General features: G+C 40.0%; 1 long non-coding RNA gene across 1 annotated transcript in view; it reads left to right on the plus strand.

Annotated features, from left to right (window-relative positions):
• Nucleotides 1-20,004, plus strand: part of LOC121134583 — a 151,411-nt gene that overhangs the window by 72,618 nt on the left and 58,789 nt on the right. The window contains exon 2 of the long non-coding RNA XR_005871685.1: nucleotides 15,730-15,794. This is a non-coding gene — a long non-coding RNA (uncharacterized LOC121134583). The remainder of the gene's footprint in view (nucleotides 1-15,729; nucleotides 15,795-20,004) is intronic.

Genomic DNA, 20,004 nt, shown 5'->3' on the forward strand with positions numbered 1-20,004 from the left:
TAACCAGTTTCCATCCCGTCATCAGCTTGTAATAATTTGCAGTGTTTCTGGCATTGAAAGCAGTGGTGGTCTCGCCTCAGCCTTGAATTAATATTAGTGATTCAAGTGTGTGGAGTGTAACAGCTATATTAGTACAATAGTTTGAGGCAAGAAGCAAGCCTTGTCTGTTGCAGAGCACTAGCTGTGAAGAATTGTTCCTTTTTTTTTTTTGGAGTCCCTGAATTCTGGAAGAAGTCTGTTTCCTCTTGCCAAGGAACTATGAAACTAGCATAGCTATTGGGGACCTGGGTCCTAATCCCAACTCTGCCATTTTCTAACCTTGTAATTTTGGGCACGTCACAGACAGTCACATTTGTAGAATTGTAACAGCACATCAATAGTTTACCTGTTTGGTATCTGCTTTCTTTGCTTGTCCTTTTCTGTTCGAATGTTTCCAAGATTTGAACATTCACTTCTCTTGAAGAGTCCACATCCACAGTCAAAAAGTCTGAATACCGAGTGTAAAAGTGGAGTCCATTCATCCTTTATTTATTGGATGCTGAGTGCACTTTGTAGCCACATTACCAAGTTCACTAAAATAACATGAGCATAGGAATGTTCAGACATTGCCTATTGAAGGAAGCCAGTCATCCTGTAATCTTCTTTGGAATTCACAACAGAAATATGATAATCTTCCACAAATTAGACTTGGTCAGTGTGGTCCTTGGGGCAGTACATATGAGATCATTAAAATAATTTTTCTTTATTAAAATTAAAATGTATTTAGTAAGATATGATCATATGTCCTTAATTTCCCTTTTCTCCAACTTCCTCCCATATCCCTCCAAACACACCCTCTATCAACTTCCTATCTTCGATTAGTCTGTTTGGTGCTTCCTATGAGTGCATGGATGTGGGGCCACTCACCAGAGCATGGGAAACCTGCCGCTGGCCATAGCTTCAAAAAAGAATTAATGTCCCTAACTTGGGAGCTACCATGTCAATATTGCATTAGTAAGGGTGGAGAAAAATTCCCATCTCTGCCTGAATTTTGGCTGGCTTGATGTTATACAGGTCTTGTGTAGGTAACCACAGCCACCATGAGTTCATGAATGTGATAGTAAGGCAATGTCCAGCAGACAGCATTTTGCAGAGCTCTCTCCATCCTCTGATTCTTACATTCTTTCTGCTTGCTCTTACTTGATGTTCTCTGAGCCCTGGTAATGGTGGAAACTTGGTAAAGATGTTTGTTTGACTTAAGACTAAACACCTACTTTATTAGTCTCAGCACTTTGGACAGGTACATGTTTTTACTGATTGTTGCCTATGGGTGGGGGTGGGGGTAGGGTGGGGGTGGGAGAATGGGGGAGAGCTTCTCTGACCAAGGCTGAGTGCAGCCTATAGGGGTATGAATATAAACATTTAGGAAGCAACATGGCTATTTAACAAAATAACAATAGCAGGTTCTACCCTAAGGCCTATGACCTCTCAGGCCATGATATTTTAACCAGAATAACGGTAGTAGATATTTAATTCTCTACTGCAGAGTAGGTCTCAAATCCAGTCAGAAATGGTTACCCCATAACAGTTGTGCCACTATTACACCTGTGAGCAGATATTACCTGGCAGGTTAGTATTGTAGAAATGCAGTACCCAGTACAGGATAAGACCATTGATGTATTTTCTTCTCCTAGTGCTCTGCATATCATCTTCTTGGGACTATGGAAGCTATCTAACTTGAAGGGAGTTTCCTGAGTGGTTTGAGATAGATTTCCCAATGTCCTGGAGCCAAAATGCCATGCTAGATCTTTGTCTCTGTATTGGAACTGCAAAGCAGGACTTTTGCCTTTCTCTGGGGAGGCAAGGGAGAGAAAACACTTTATTTCTTGGTTGATTGAGCCTTGAAGATGACCCAAACTGTGCTTGAACTTTCGCAATAGAAGCTTCTCTTTCATGTTCTGGTCTCAACCCTCCTAACCACAGGGACTCGGGACCATGCCCAGTCCTCTTGACCTTCTACTCTCACCTAAACAAATCTTCTCTGCTCAGCAAATAAAAGTTTAATAATAATATGTATATTTATTATTACAATAATAACTCATCTGTGTGGTATATTTATGGGTACAGTATGAATATTTGTATGCATACATTTGCCCATGTACATGGAGACCAGGTAAAATTATTGAGTGTTTTCTTCTATAATTCTCTGTCATATTCTCTTGAGACAGGGTATCTTACTGAACCTGGACTTTGTGTGTTTTCCTCCATTAGGCTGGCTGCTAACAACCCCAGTGGTCCTCCTACATACGTTTTCCAGCCTCCAGTGTTAGTGTTATGGGAATGTGTGTGGTCAGGCTTGTGCATGGGGACTGGGGAATCTTAACTCAGGACTTCATGCTTGCAGTATTCTACTCATAGAGATACCTCCCTAGTCTTCCCCCTTTAACACATCATCTCTTCTCAGGTTTGCCTTCCTTTCAGAATATTTTAGCTCTTGTCCTCCCTGCACACTGCTTCTGCCAGACAGATCTAGTGTTTCTCCCTTGAGCATGGCACAGCCTCCAAGATCCTTCTGCCTCTGGTCTCTTCCCTCTACCTGTCAAATGTCCACATTTCTGAATTAAAACCTTACACTCGCAGCTTTCCTATCTAGAATGAATCTTTACTTCTCTCGAGGGAATGTCTAGACTGTATAACCAGGAAGGTCCCCCACATGCCCCTTTCTGTCTCTCCTTCCCTAGGAGTATTTATTGTCACCACCATCATCATTATTGTTTGTAAAATTTCCTGAGTATTTGTTAGACATTGGGTCTTTGCAAGCCTTTTAAAGTATTATCTCACCGGCTCCAAGAATAGCCCTATTTGTGGGCCTGCTGGTAGAACCACCCACTTGTAACCACCCTTCTCTTCTCCAGCAGTGAGCTCCCTGGCCTTCTATGCCTTTTGGAACACAAGACATTTACAAAGAGTTTGTGTCAATTTCACTGGATTGAAATTCTGACTCCTTCACTTAAAAGCTGCTGCCTGGCGTGAGTTAACTTCCCAGGACTCCCACCCCTCATCTGGAAAGTGAGAGAGACAGTAGTGCTGACCTTGTAACAGCACATGACACAGGAGTTTTGTAAGGACTGAAGGATAAAATGCCTGTAAAGGATTCATCGTGGTTCCTGGCATGCCCCTAAGTATCCAACAAATGCCAGGTCACAGGAAGGCTGCTCACTTCCATTCTCCAAGGTGGTGTCTCCTCCAGAGGCAGCCTCTTAGATTGGAACTCTGGTCTCAATGTCTCAAGCTGAACTCTCACAAAGCACTTGTCTCTTGGGGTGTGTGTGTGTGGCAGGGCAGCTGGGATTTTCTCATCTGTCTGATAACGGAACACTTGCAGTGCCTGAGTCTGCTAATGTCCATCTCTGCTTCTGATATAGAGCAGGCTCATGCCGAATGCATATCAACAGACAGAAGGAAAGTGAGCCCTGGTGGGCTCACACATGATGGGTGGAAGAATGCCTTCCACCTTAGCTGTTTGATCCAGCATACTGTCCTACATCTTGACATGTGGTAGTTCTAAAGAGGCCTGTTGTACCTCTGACCTCCTGGCAGGTTAAATGTAGGGTTGTGGATGTTTTTGTCTTGGATCTTTCCCTACCCACCTCTAGCAGTAGAGTCATATTTGCATACTGTATCCATGATCAAGTTAAAAGAATAGTGGAGATGAAAGGAGCCAAAAGCCAGGTCTCTTGGGCATTTTCCCTCATAATACAGGAACAGAATTATCCAAGGAGTGATTGACAAATTAGAAGCACTTTGCACCTAATTTTAATGCATTTGGCTCCTCGAGAGGAGGAATACGTTAAACTTAAAATTATTCACCTTGCAGTGGCTCCCGTCTTTCAAATCAAAATCAATCTTCACGTGGGGTACTAAATCTTAAGGAAACAAATTGCTTTCTATGGTACATTGTGCTCTTTAAATGGCTTTATCTGGAGGACCAGCTGAGCAAGTTAATTTCAGCATCACAGCTGGCTGGCAATTGTGAAGTGGGCATTCTCTCATGAGTTTGGAGAGAGCCTTGGTCTGGTGCTCATTAACCACCCTTGGATTAAAGACACAGCGAGAGTAATTGGCACACGAACTGGACCACAGGGTGGAAATGGACACAGAGCTCCAAAGAGCAGGTTGGCTTGTTGATGCATAGGATTGTGAACTTGACCCTTTCTTGAGCATCCTTTCACTCTCTTTTGGTGGCTCCTCCAAAGCTGCTTTTAGAGTTCAGAGCCATGTTATCCCTCTCATCAGCCATCATGCAAGCTCAAGCCTATTCTTGGCAAAAGTCACATTGACTCATTCACACAGAGGTAGTTGTAACTGATGACACGACACCAGCTTACAGTACAGTTTAGTCTTCAGTGTTTTCTTAATTTCAAAAGAACACAACCAGCATAGTTAATATCTTGCTAAGGGAGTTTTGGGAAGAAGTGTGAGCAGGGGACTTGTAGCTATCCCCAAGGATGCTGTCCATTCTAGGATCGTAATGTTTTTGAACTAGAAGGAAATATTTTGAAGTTTAATTTCCCACAGGCAACAGAAATTCCATTACGGAGTATGTTGATAATTCCTCATTCTTGCTCAAACGTCTTCAGCGATTGGGGGGGGGGTCTTGCTACGTTATATGGCAGCCTATGGTTCTGTTGGGTAGTTTTAGTTAAAAAAATCACCTTATTTTAAACTAAAATTAGTCTTTCTGAGACTCCTACCAATGTAGTTCTGCCCTTTAAGTCAGGTGTCTTCTGAATGTTGTCTTTTAGGTGTTTAAAGATAACTTGAAGCCTTTTATCTCAACCCCAACACATCATGTACTCTCTGCACTATGGTCCCTACTCTCCCTACTATCTCTTTCACTCCCCAGCTTCTATCTGTCCCTGGGTCTTCTTGGACCTTTTTCCTAGGCCATATTCAAGTTGGTCATCTCTCTCTCTCTCTCACTCCTTTCCTTCCTTCCTTCCTTCCTTCCTTCCTTCCTTCCTTCCTTCCTTTTTTCTTTTTTCCTCTTTCTTTCTGTTTTAAAATATTTAGTTTTTGCAGTGTTGGGTAATCAAACCCAGGGGACTGCACACACTGGGCAAGCATTCTGCCACTGAGCTTCTCTTGTTCATGTCCTTTAAAAATACAATTAATGTAATTTCTCTTAATGTTGTCTGGCTTTGGCAAGATTATCTCTCAGTCAGGGAGCTCTGAAGCTAAGTATCCCCTCCTGGCTCTGTCAGATAGGGTTTCCCAGCCTCTTTGTTCAGTTTGATTTGGCCTATTCTGATCATCATTAGTCAAGAGCCTCTGTGTCTGCTATCTCTCTCAACAACTTGCCATGTTCACATTTGATGAACGTTCTTCCTGCCAGTCTCCTTGATGAGATATGAAAAGATATTAAAAATAATTTACTCAGTAGTAAGAGCAGTAGTGGTTGTGGAGCAACAATTTTTTTTTAAGTTCTGGGCTAGAGAGATGGGTCAATGATTAAGAGCACTGGCTTCTCTTCTAGAATATCTGGGTTCAATTCCCAGTAGCCTTACAACTGCTTGTGACTCCACTTCTAGGGGATCCCATACCCTCTTTTGGCCTCTGTTGGTGTCTGGCATACATGTGTACACAGATATACATGAAGACAAAACATCCATATACATAAATAAAAATAAAAGTTCCTTGTTTTAAAAGTCATTTGTGTTGTATTTAATTAAGACATAGATAACCTCAAAGGAAGATTGTACAAAAGTCCCCTTGTGTGCATGTCTTTCCATATACACAATTAGCCAGTGGATTCACATTGTATATGTTTGATTGTTTATACGTGGTAAATATTTTCCTGTATTATCAAACAGTATTCCTTGAGATCAGTTTTGAATATCTCCTTTATATAGGCATACAGTTAATTAGGCAGTGTTGGAGATTTAGGTTGTTTTATGATTTTTTTCTCTCTTGCAAAATCTGTTGCTAGGTTTATGTGTCTGTGCACATTCAAGATGCATTTCTAGAAAGATTCTAAGGGAAAAGGTTTGGCAAAATTTCTAGAAATTGCTAGGGACAAGGGGTTGGCAAAAGGTTGCTATTTGTTGTCAAACTGCAATTCAGAACCATCATGGATTTCAGTGCACTAAAAGCTTTTTGCTTCTGTAGCTTCTGTGTAAAGCAGGACGGAGGGAGTTTCCCAATAACACTCTCAAAGAGAAAGCACTCCTACCCTATGGAATCCCAAACCAGAATGAGACAATGCTGAGGGAGGGGACTGTGGGAAGAACCCAGGAGCAAAATCAAATGCCCAAGTTTAAAGACTTGTCCTTTTGTTACTGTAGTTATTATAGAACACAGAAGGATTACTCAGTATAGAATGATTATTATTGCAGGCTGGCATTTTAATAAAGTTTCTCCCTCCCTCCCTCCCTCCCTCCCTCCCTCCCTCCCTCCCTCCCTCCCTCTCTCTCTCTCTCTCTCTCTCTCTCTCTCTTTCTTCCTTTCTTTTACTTTTTGAGACAGGGTTTCTCTGTGTAGTACTGGCTGTCCTGGAACTTGCTTTTCAGACCAGGATGGCCTCAAACTAATAGAGATCCACCTGCCTCTGCCTCTGAAGTGCTGGAATTAAAGGCATGTTTCACCACCACTTGGCTAATCATCCTGTCATTGTGAATTAAATCATGTGACCAGGGTGTGAAGAAAATTTCCAAGTGTCATTCTCTGGATTTCCAACAGGGATCACATGACATACTTCATAATGACAAAATGATTATATTTACACACACACGCACACACACACACACACACACCATCAAAGAGGATTTATTGTATTGACTTATGCAGTACTGGCTGGGTAGTCCAATAATGAAGAGACCCAGTATCTGGTGACTGCTCAGTACATGAAGCCAGATGCCTCTGCAGCCTCCATCACCACACGAAGGCTGGAGAATGAGGAAGAGCATTCTAAACTTTACTCTCAGATGCTGGAGCTGGGGAAGGAAAGGAGGAAACAGAACACCTGGTAATTTTTTGCTCATAAAACAGGTGTTAAATCTGTTTATAGAAGGATTTAGCCTGAATATTTTGACACAAAATATTTATGTTAAAAATGTGTGTGTGTGTGTGTACATTTCCTGCCTTTGTAGGTCAGAAGAGTACATCAAATCCCCTAGAGCTGGAGTTAGGCGTGGTTACTAGCGATCTGCCTGACATGGGTGCTGGGAACCAAGTTTGTATCCTGTAGAACAGTAAGCATGCTCATCCTCCGGACTGCCTCTCCCAGCTAAAACATCTTTGAATTTGTAAGCTATAATATAGTTAAATGGTTCTCCAAGCTGGTATCTGATTTTTAAACCTGTCCCTCTCCACAACTCTGATTCCAGCTAAACTCAGTAAGTCCAGCATTCCAAAGACTGAATATAAGGCAATCACACAGCTGTTGACTGTCAAAAGATTGGACACTCAAAAGACTTCACTAAAATGTGAACCATCTCCTCATACATATACAAAACTCCACAGGGAAACAGATCTTTATGCTAGCCACGAAGCTCAGAGGATGTTTCTAATTTGTTGTATGTCTGGCCACAGAGGTGTGGGATAGCAGCTGGGATTGCAGTTGGCTTTATGAAACACAAACCTGACTACAGTGTTCAACCAAGCCAGGGACCATTTCTTTCACAAAAGCAGTATCTCAGGCCTGGTGCAGCTGCTGAAAGGACGTGCTGGGAATTCTAATACTATCAGATGTATAAGGATGCTTGGTGTTGCAATAACAAAATATTTGAGACTGATTATTTTATAAGCAAAAGAGGTTTATTTTGCTTCATGGTTTTGGAAGCTGAATAACTCAAATGCAGGTGGTTACAGCTGGTGGGGACCTCTATCACTTTATAATATGGAAGATGAAATCCCATGTCAGGAGAGCAGCAAGGGGCATTGCAAAAGAGGATGTGTTTGAGACAGGGGAGGTGTCAGATGGGAGCAAATGTTTACTTCTGTGAGAAAAACCATTAATCCATCTTGGAGGCTCTACCACCTTTCAAGCAGTGTTATACTGGAGACTAAGCCTCAGGATGAGTTTTTTTTGCTGAGGGCAATCTACATTCAAACCACTGCCTCTACTCTCTTCATCATGAAATTTTAGTTTGGTTCCAAAATGCCAAGAAGATACAGAACAGCTAAAATTATGTCAGGCTATTCTGTCTGTTTTTATTTTTAAAAATTAATATATTTCTTTTTTATTGTCTACATTATGTTACATAGCCACATCTAGCTGCAAGGGAGTCTGGAAATGTGAACTGTGATTTCAAATTAAGGTTATGAATAACACAAGAGGATGCACTGGAAAGACAGTGGCCTGAGGACATTTGTGCCTTAAATTTCAACTTCTACTGTGAGTGGGACCTACAAACACAGACAGGACATCTTCCTTCTTTGTCTTCGGGTCTTTATCAGTGAAATAAGGGTCCTAGGGAGAAATGATCCTGAGGACCACAGTGTGTGACTTCTCTCAAGTCATGAGAGGTCATTGGGTATGTTCCTCTTTCCAGCTCTGTAAGAGATGACATCATATCAGTGGCCTGCAATTGGCCTTGGTGGAATATTTATACCATAGGAGTGGGAAAATGCTGTAAGTCTTGGCTTTCTCAAATACCTCCCGCCCAGTGTTTTTCATTGCTTGAGAATCAATCTGTCACTTCAGTTCTATACATCAGAGTTTGAAAGGGTGGTCGGCATCACTTTAGAAGTTCTCAACTTCACTTACGTAGTTTTTAAAATTTTGTTTCTGAGTGTCTCCCCCAAAACCTTTCCCATCTCCTTTAATCTTTCCATTTTCTACTTTACTGTCTCCTCTTTCTTTCAATGATTATGTTATAAAGTTAGAAACAAATGTACTTGCTGTGATTATATACCAGAATTGTGTATTTCTGATTGTCAAACAAATGTGACAAGTGTTTTATTTAAATAGCTTTTAAAGCACCTCTCCTTTCTCTCCACCATTAGTAAACTCAACCCTGAGTCATTTTTCTTCTTACCATGTTTTTATTTATCATCAAAATCTTTTAATTATCTGCTGATCGCCGGGCGGTGGTAGTGCACGCCTTTAATCCCAGCACTCGGGAGGCAGAGGCAGGCGGATCTCTGTGAGTTCGAGGCCGGGCTGGACCGATAGCCTCCGAAACAATACAGAGAAACCCTGTCTCGTAAAAACAAAAAAAAAATTATCTGCTGATCAGCAACATGATTAAGTTCTTCTGCAAGGAAAACTTATAGCAAATCTAGTTTTACAGATCTTAATTGACTTTATTTGTAGGTATAGACGAGGCAGCATTCTGAACCAAAAAATGGTTCAGAAAACTCCATAACATCACATTGCAGATTATATTTATAGATAAAGGATACAATTATTCAAGGTAGGAGTAGTTCACACCTGCTTTATTTTAATATGCTTGGAATAGTTGACTGCATTTGGTTGGTTAGTACTTGACCAGTTGTTAAGAGTAAGTTAGGGTTCATCCACACATCAAGTTAGGCTTCTGTTCACTGTGAATGGAGGTAGTGTTAGGCCAAAATCTCAGTTTTGTAGTACCATTCCAATTGTTGAAAACATAAGATAGAAAATTGTAATTTACTGAAGAATTAGTTATCATCTCATTAGTTATAAATTTTTAGTAGAAATGTCTTTTTTATTTTTATTTTTAAATTTAAATTTAAATTAGAAACCAGGTTGCTTCACATGTCCATCCCAGGTCCTACTCCCTTTCCCTCCCCTCCTCCCATACTCTCCCAACAGCCACCACCCCAATATCTCCTCCTTTCCCCGGCTGATGAATACTTTCAGCAAAGTGGCAGGATACAAGATCAACTAAAGAAAATCAGTAGCCCTACTATATACAGACGATAAAAGGGCTGAGAGAGAAATCAGAGAAACATCACCCTTTACAATTGCAACAAACAACATAAAATACCTTGGGGTAACGCTAACCAAACAAGTGAAAGACCTGTATCGTAAGAACTTTGAATCTTTAAAGAAAGAAATTAAAGAAGCCCTCAGAAAATGGAAAGATCTCCCATGCTCTTGTTTAGGTAGGATTAGACATCAGAAAATGGAAAGATCTCCCATGCTCTTGTTTAGGTAGGATCAACATAGTAAAAATGGCATTCCTGCCAAAAGTAATCTTTAGATTCAATGCAATCCCCAGTAAAATACTAGCACAATTCTTCACAGACCTTGAAAGAACAATAATCAACTTTGTATGCAAAAACAAAAGACCCAGGATAGCCAAAACAACCGTATGCAACTAAGCAACATCTGGAGGCATCACCATCCCTGACTTCAAGCTCTATTATAGAGCTGTAGTCCTGAAAACAGCTTGGTATTGGCACAAAAATAGACAGGTAGACCAATGGAATGGAATTGAACACCCTGATATTAACCAATACATATATGAACATCTGATCTTCAAAAAAGAAGCTAAAAATATACAATGGAAAAAATAAAGCATAATATAATAATAATTCTAATTTTAACACATGGTGGTCAGATAAGATGCATGGAGTTATTTCTTGTACCTGTTGAGGTTTGATATGTTGCCTAGTATGTGGTCAGTTTTTGAGAAGGTTCCATGTGGTGCTGAGAAGAAGCTGTAGGAGTACCCTGGTAGAGTTTTTGGATCACTTATGTAAACTATCATATCATCTGCAAATAGTGAAAATTTGACCTCTTCCTTTCCAATTTATATCCTCTTGTTGTCTTATTGCTCTAGGTAGAACTTCAAGTACAATATTAAAAAGGAATGGAGAGAGTGGATAGCCTTGTCTTGTTCCTAATTTTAGTAGAATCATGTTGAGTTTCTGTCCATTTAGTTTGGTGTTGGCTGTTGGTTTGCTGTATATAGCTTTTATTATGTTAGGTATGTTCCTGTTATCCTGGATCTCTCCAAGACTTTTATCATGAAGGGGTGTTGGATTTTGTCAAAGGCTTTTTCTGCATCTAGGGAGATGATCATGTGACTTTTGTTTCTCAGCTTGTTTATATGGTGAATTACACTGATGGATTTTCATATGTTGAACCATCCCTGCATCCTTGGGATGAAGCCTACTTGATCATGGTGGATGAGTTTTCTGATGTGTTCTTGGATCCAATTTGCCAGTATTTTATTGAGTATTTTTGCATCAATGTTCATGAGGGATATTGGTCTGAAGTTCTCTTTCTTAGTTGTGTCTTTGTGTGGCTTGGGTATCAAGGTTATTGATGCCTCATAGAAAGAGTTTGGCAAAGACCCTTCTGCTTCTATTGCATGGAATACTTTGAGAAGAATTGGTATAACCTGTTCTTTGAATTTCTGGTAGAATTCTGCACTGAGGCCATCTGGCCCTGGGCTTTTTTTGTTTGGGAGACTTTTGATGACTGCTTCTATTTCTATTGGGGTTATAGGTCTATTTAAATTGCTTATCTGTTCGATTTAGTTTTGGCAAGTGATAGCTATCCAGAAAATTGTCCACTTCCGTTAAAGTTTTGAATTTTGTGGAGTACAGGTTTTCAAAGTATGACCTGATGATTCTCTGGATTTCCTCAGTGTATATCCCCCTTTTCTGATTTTGTTAACTTGCATGTTCACACTCTGCTGTTTGGTAAGTTTGGACAAAGTTTTGTCTATCTTGTTGATTTTCTTAAATAACCAACTCTTCAATGCATTGATTCTTTGTATTTTTTCCTAGTTTATACTTTATTGATTTCAGCCATCAGTTTGATTATTTCCTGGTGTCTACTCCTCCTGGGTGAGTTTGCTTCTTTGTGTTCTAGAGCTTTCAGCTATGCTGTTAATTCTCTAGTGTAACTATCCTTCAGTTTCTTCATGTGGGCACTTAGTGCTATAAACTTCCCTTGCAGCACTGCTTTCAAAGTGTCCCAGAGGTTTGTGTATGTTGTGTCTTCATTCTCATTGAATTCTAGGAAGTCTTTAATTTCTTTTTTTATTTCTTCTTTGACCCAGGAATGGTGCAATTGTGCATTATTCAATTTCCATTACTTTGTAGGGTTTCTGCAATTTGTGTTATTGTTGAATTCTAATTTTAACACATGGTGGTCTGATAAGATGCATGGAGTTATTCCAATTTTCTTGTACCTGTTGAGGTTTGAAATGTTGCCAAGTATGTGGTCGATCTTTGAGAAGGTTCCATGTGGTGCTGAGAAGAAGGTATATTCTTTTTTATTTGAATGAAATGTTTTATAGATGTCTGTTAATCCCGATTGAGTCATAACTTCTAATAGCCCCTTTGCTTCTTTGTTAAGTTTCTGTCTGGTATTTCTGTCTAGTAGTGAGAGTGGGGTGTTGAAGTCTCCCACTATAAGTGTGTGGAGCTTTATATGTGATTTCAGTTTTAGTAATGTTTCTTTTACAAATGTAGATGCCTTTTTATTTGGAGCATAGATGTTCAGAATTGAAACTTTATCTTGGTGGATTTCTCATGTGATGAGTATGTAATGACCTTCTTCATCTCTTTTAATTGATTTTATTTTAAAGTCTAATATGTTAGATATTAGGATTGCTACCACTGCTTGTTTCTTGGGTCCATTTGATTGGAAAATCTTTTCCCAACCTTTAACTCTGAGGTAATATTTGTCTTTGAGGCTGAGGTGTGTTTCTTGTATGCAGCAGAAAGATGGGTTCTGTCTTTGAGTCTGTTCTGTTAGCCTGTGTCTTTTTATGGGCAAGTTAAGACCATTAATATTGAGGGATATTAATGACCATTGATTGCTCATTCTTCTTTGATTTGGAATGGTTGTCGGTTGTGGAATTATCTGTGGATTTCCACCCCTTTTTTCTTTTGGCTGTTGGTAAGGTGGGATTATCTAATGACTATGTTTTTCTGGTTGTATTTAACTTCCTTGAGTTGGATTTTTCCTTCCAGAACTTTCTGTGGATGGGTTAGTGGATATGTATTGTTTGAATCTAGTTTTGCCATGGAATATCTTGTTTTCTCCATCTATACTGATTGAAAGGTTTTTTTGGGTATAGTAGTCTGGGCTGGCATCCATGGTCTCTTAGTGTTGGTAGAATATCTATCCAGAACCTTCTGGCTTTCAGAGTTTCCATGGAGAAGTCAGATGTAATTCTGATAGGTTTGCCTTTATATGTTACTTGACCTTTTTCCTTAGCTGCTCTTAATATTCTTTCTTTATTCTGTATTTGGGGTCTTGTTTATTATGTGGTAAGGGGACTTTTTATTGTAGTCCACTATATTTGGTGTTCTGTAAGCTTCTTGTGCCTTCATTGGCATGTCTTTCTTTAGGCTGGGAAAGTTTTCTTCTATGATTTTGTTGAATATATTTTCTGCCCCTTTGAGGTGGTTTTCTTCACCTTCTTCTATACCTATTATTCCTAGTTTTGGTCTTTTCATTGTGTCCATATTTCCTGGATATTTTGTGTTAGGGATTTGTTGGACTTGAGATTTTCTTTGGCCAATGAATCAATTTCTCCTTGTGTATCTTCAACACCTGAGAATCTCTCTTCCATCTCTTGTAATCTGTTGGTTCTGCTTGTATCTGTAGTACCTGACTGTTTGCCCAGCTTTTCTATTTCCAGCCTTCCTTCAGATTGTGTTTTTTTATTGTCTCTATTTCAGTTTTCAACCCTTGCACTTCTTGAATTGTTTCTTGCAATTTTTGGTTTGTCTTTTCATCCATTTGTTGCATTTTTTGGTTTGTTTTTTCTTCAATTTCTTGCATTTTTTGGTTTGCTTTTTCTTCCATTTTTGCATTTTTTTGGTATGTTTTTTCTTCCATTTCTTTGAGGGATTTTCCTATATCCTCTTTTCGGGCTTCTATCATTTTCATGAAGTTGTTTTTAAGGTCATTCTCTTTGGCTTCATTTGCATTGGAATGTTGGAGTCTTGCTGGTATGGAGTTTCTAGAATCTGGTTGTGTCATATTTGTTTTTCTGTTGCTGAGTGTGTTTTTGTATTGTCTCCTTCCCATCCCTTCTTCTAGTGGGTGCAGAAAGAGCCTCTAACTGGCCTGGTGGTTAGGGGATCAGAGTTCCCTTTCAGTGGGATCAAGCAAGTCCAGTGTTCTGGTAGTTCTCCTTTTCCTGGTCCTAGTCCTGGTTCCATGGGTAGAGAAGAAAACTGGAATCTGGGGTATTTAAGCCACCACCTGGAGGGGAGACTCAGTGGCAGTCAGGAGGCAGTCCCAGGCACTGGAAGGCAGGCCAGGATACAGGGCCAGGTTTACCTGGTCCTGTAGGTGAAAAAGAAAACCAGGAATTTGGGGTGCATAAGCTCCCACCAGGAGGGGAGTCTCTGGCAGTCCCTAGGAAATAGAAGGCAGGCCCTGATACAGGGCATGGTATGCCTGGCCCTCTGGTCTTTTTGGTGGAAGAGAAGACCAGGAATCTGGGGTATGTAGGGTCCTGCTGGGAGGGGAGACTCTGTAGCAGTCCCCTGGCAGTCCCCAGGCACTGGAAGGCAGGCCTGGATACAGGCCCCAGTTTACTTGGTTCCATTGGTGGAAAAGAAAACCAGGAAACTGGGGTATAGTAGAAATGTCTTAAGTAAAGATTTGTGATAATTGCAGATTCACATTGAATTATAAGAGAATAATCCAGAAGCAGCATCCCACACAGCTCCAAACCACAGCTCAGCGAAGGTGTTGACACTGGTCATCTCCACTCATTTAAAAGTGTAAATCTTACAGTTAAAGGCCTGTGCCTTGGCTAAGGACTTCCTACCTATCTCTACATCTGTCTTCACCTCTTTTACTTTCCAGAGTTTACACAGCTGTTGCTTTTCTCAAGTAGCATTTAAAAAAATACCAAAACAAAACACACCTAAGAGATCAACTGAACAACCAACAATAATTCTAATAATAATAACAATGATGATGATGATGATGATATCCCAAACAATAAGGTTGGGACTGGAGAGATGGCTCAGCTGATAAAGCTATGACTTTGATCTTCAAGACACACATTTAAAAAAATTTAATAATCAAGGTGTGTACTGTAATATCAGAACTGTGGAGGCAGAGGCAGGTGTATTAATGGGACACATGTATACACATACACACACACAGACTTAATAACTTGCTCTTTAGATGTGGGCTTTTGAATTTTATAGTCACCACTAGGGAGCTTGTTAAAACATCAGATTTGTGAGCACAGCCCAGTCCTGCTGACTCAGAATTTGCATGGTAACACTTTTCCAGATAATGTATGTACACAATAAAATCAGAGAAGTTCTGGCTTAATGGTTTAATGGATAACTGGACAAACTTGTAGGCCATATGTGTCCTCCTCTTATGCCTCTTTAGGGAGGTGTACCTACAATTGAAAACACCTTGCTACAAGGAGTCATGACTAGTATAAAGGGGTGAGGCAGATAGTTATGTTTGTATTGTTTTCTGTCAGATCTCTCTCTTCAATAAGCCAAGGGAATCCTCCTCCTTGGGACTGACTATACTCTATGAAGCCCAGGGTTCTATCTCTGAAGGTAACTTATGTGAAGAATGCAAATGGCCAATAGCTTCATAATTAATATAATGTCTTGCGTGTTATTTGGGGGCTAAAGTGGTGACAGGACCCAGGCAGGAATCCCGCAACACTCACCTAATTACAACTGCTGGTCTCTCATGAGCTATCTTCTCTATGTTCAAGATGGTTGTTTTAAATGGTATATTTTCCATATCCTGTTTCATGTAACTTCAGTAGGGACATTGTGACATTGCTCTTATTACCCCATTTACAGGTGAGAATCTGAAGTCTGTTGGAGAAGTGAGACCTCTTGCTCAGGATTTCACAGGAACTTTGAAGGTAATGCCCAGCAAAATGACTGTCACAGAAAAGAAACACATGAATCCTGGCAAGACATAGGAAATACTGAACCCACTCACCCTGCTGGTGCAAACATCAAAATAGTATAGTCCCTTTGGAAAGCATTCTGACAGCTTCTCAAACAGTTAAATATAGAGTTATCATGTGATCTAAGAACTCTAGTTTTAGATAGGTACCCAACAAAAACAAATCTGTCAAAAAACTTGTGTGAATGTTCATAATAGGGCTACTCATATTGATAACAGTAAAAATGTAGACAGGACCCCTCTGTCTACTAGCTCATGAATAGCTAAACAAACTCTAGTATATATAATACAGTTGAATATTATATACCCATAAAAAGAATGTGAATGCATGTTACAATATGTAGGAACCTTAAAAGCATTATGTTAAATGAAAAAGTGATTCAATTGATAGAAATTGTCAAGAATGAACAACTGTGCAGACAAGTGGATTAGTGGTTGCCTAGGTGTTGACTATTGATAACATGGTTGTACCTGAAGGGTACTTTTTTTTTTCAGGGTAATGAAAGGGTTGCTTATCTGTATCTACAATCCTTCTTGAAAATATTTTAAAAGGCATCTGCACTGAACATGATACTCTTTTTCTCTTGTTAGTCCATAAAGAGCATAGTTTAACAACTATTTCCATAGCATTTACATCATAGTAGTTATAGAACTGAAAGATGACTTACAGTAGAGAAGAAGACTATAACTTTATATAAAAATACTATGTTTTATAAGAAACTTGAGCATCTTTGGAGTTTGGTCTCCATAGGCATCCTGGGGCCAGTCCCTTCCAGATACCAAATAATATTATTGTATTCTATAGTTGGTTGTGATCACAGCTATACAGATCTGTTGATATATTAAAGTATATTTACTCAAACAGTTTAAATATGTGAATTGTATGATATGTGAATGTCTCCATAAATCTGTAAAATGTAACAAAACAAAATAAAGCTATGACAGTCACTACCTCAGGGATCCTTGTACCCTACCCTATGAATCTCTTGAGTCAGTGGTGCCCAGCACTAGCTCTGTACTGGTTTAATGTCCAGAATCCCACATCAATTTAATTGGACTTCTAGAGACTCCTGATGGGACTTGGACATAAGCATATTTGAATGCTCCAGGAGGTTCCTAATGTACAGTCACGGTTTTGATGGTGATGCTTTTTCCAGTCTTGCCTCTGCACGTTCCACTCTCTGGATTCTGTTCAGAGGCTGTAATCTACACGGGACCTAAAAGATTTGGCATGAAATTTTGATCAAAGCAATTACCTATATGCTTTTTCAGTAGAGGTTGTCTGAGGCATAGCAGTCAGAGAAATTGAACTGTCAGAAACTAATATAAGAATAATAAGGGAATATTTCTTCTTCATTGGACACCCAAGATGAATAGCAGGTAAAATAAAATCTTAAATTAAATTGCATATGTATATGACTTTACTTTTCGTTAAAGGACTATAGGGTGAATAATGAACACATTAAAAAAAGAAGACCAGACCCTCAATTTCTTTCAATAATGTTAGTGTTGTATATCCTAGCTTGAATAAAACACATTTCACAAAACACCTACACAGTTCTGCAATGCATTGTGGATGGCCTCTCTGGAGAAATCTTACATGCCTTTCAATTTTGACATAGTGATATGGTAATAATAGAAGTCTTTGGCATATAATTCTGCAGGCAATTCTTTTCACACTGTTCTTAGCTTTACTGATTGAAAGCCAGGGTTTACCTCACCTGGGTCTGACCTGCAGTAGGACTCGAAGAGTTGAATGGAGACAGAAGGGACCTTTTGTACTCTTCATATTTGTGGGCCTATGGAGTCAAAGGCTAAATGGAAATCTGTTTGAAATCGTGTTTATTGGGATAGAGTTTCATCTGCTTTAAGGGATGCCCCAAATGAAAGGTGTAGTAAATGAGAATCAATCTCCCTCCCTCCCTCCCTCCCTCCCTCCCTCCCTCCCTCCCTCCCTCCCTCCCTCCCTCCCTCCCTTCCTCTCTCTCTCTCTCCCATAAGCCGGTGTAGTTGCTCTACTTTTATGGTTTCTCAGGAACCCAGGGTGCCTCTGCATATGTTGCTCTTCTATTTCTAATCATATTGTCTTTCTTCACATGGTACATGACTACTGTCATGGTCCAGCATGGTGCATGATCACCATGCTTGTGTGAAGGGAGAAAGGGAAAAACTGAGGTGGCCCCTTCCAAAGATAGGACCTGGAAGTTAGTACATCACTTTCTACTCATGTTCTATTGACCAGAACTTAACCATTTTTTTCTTAAAGGTTACACCAGAGCAGGGCGATCTCTGATATACATCTCAGATGTTATTTAATGATATTCTTAGTTTTTGTTGGTGGACTATCACTGTCTTCTAAGTTAATACATTACAAAAGTTGTGTTTGACAGTTGGGAGGATTTTAAGTCAGTTACAGAGGTGGGTAATAAATAGCCATTAAGGGAACTCAAGTTAGCACAAGAAGATTTTAGTTCTGGGTCTATAATATTCCAGTTCGCCACAGATGTCAGCCATTATTGCTATTCTAGAGAGCTTGTTTGGAGGTTCTAACAGAGGAGCACAGCTGCTTGTATACCCTTGACAGAAGACTGGACCTCCTCTATTCCGGGAAGGCCATTCTCTTTGATCTTGCACACAGCTTCTGGAGAGATGCACATTGAGCAGTGATGGAGGAAGGGGACCCCTGCGTAGTCATCCAGTCCAGGTGAATCAACTCTGGCAATCAATGGGGTGACAGATGCCAGAGCTAAATCGCCTTCACATCCCACTATTGCTATTCTTAAAGGCATATTTCATTGCTTGAAGATAGGGAAGAATGTACATTTCACATAGAAGCACATGGATCATTGGTAAAGTGGCATGGAATGTGAGATGGCATGTTGGAGAGTGAATACACTCCGGGTTGATGGAAGGATTAAATGAGCAGGTGCATATGAAATCTCTACCATGGTGAGTATCACACAGAGCATGCTGATTTAATGGTTCCTCTGATTAGAACTATAGTATAAGTAAGTACACTGCAAGACTGCCTCACAATATTTGCATGCATATTCCGCTTGTATAGACTCTGAGAAGTTCTGTAGGAAAGCAACATGTTAACGTTTGTTTTACCCAGTGCTTTCTGATCCATTTTGACCATGCCATTATGTCTTATTATGAATTCATGGACCATCTGCTGGCATTTTAGGGAGCAAGTATTATGTGGATATCCAATGGCAAAATGACAATCACACAACCAGCAGTTCGTCAAGCTGGGCATTCTAGAGAATGACTCCCTGTAGACTTTTTAAAGGAGAAAAATGATGCTCTCTTTTCCTCATCCATCAAATGAAAGTCACTTGAACTTTTTGAGTAGATTTTATGACAGATGAAGCAGCATATTCTGAATTGACTAATGCTGCTGATGCCAGCCCTGGAGGTCAAGGGGGAAGTGAAATGTGCCTATGTGTGTACTGGTCCTGGCATTGGTTAGCAGTTATTCTTAAACCATCCTTCTCACCTACCAAAGCTCCAAAGTCTGTATCTACTTCAGCTCATCTTCTTTGGCCCTAAAATGGTCATAGAATTTAGGTAGGCTATGAGGTGGCTGGTCCTAACTGATGACCAGGGAAAGAGAAACATCAAGAGGTGGAACTATTTAAGGCTACAGATCTGGGGTGAAAGTCTTCTGATGGGTATAATTCAATAAGCACTTATTGTGTGCCAGATACTATGGTAGGTTCTGGGAATGCAGTGGCAAAGTCATTTAGAGTTTAGAAGAAACAGATGCAAATAGAAATCACAACAGAGTACAAAAAGTGTGACAAATAAGCACAGAGGTAACCAGAATAATCAAGAATAAAATAAAGAAAAGGTGGCTGGTGATTCTCTCTCTCTCTCTCTCTCTCTCTCTCTCTCTCTCTCTTCTCTCTCTCTCTCTCTCTCTACTCCTTACCTCCCCCACCAGTATATGTATATATGTTTATAGGTCAGAGGTTCATGTCAGATGTCTTCCTTTATGGATTTCTATCTTCTCTCTTACTGAACTTGGAACTCACTGATGAATTACACTGCCTGGTCATCAAGCTCTTGGGATGCCCCTGTCTTTATTCCACTCAGTGATGCGGTTACAGACATAGAGTACCATGCCCAGGTTTTTATATGGGTGTTGGGCGATCTAAACA

This window comes from Mesocricetus auratus, unplaced genomic scaffold (assembly GCF_017639785.1).
Source record: "Mesocricetus auratus isolate SY011 unplaced genomic scaffold, BCM_Maur_2.0 Super-Scaffold_100028, whole genome shotgun sequence".
NCBI lineage: Eukaryota > Metazoa > Chordata > Mammalia > Rodentia > Cricetidae > Mesocricetus > Mesocricetus auratus.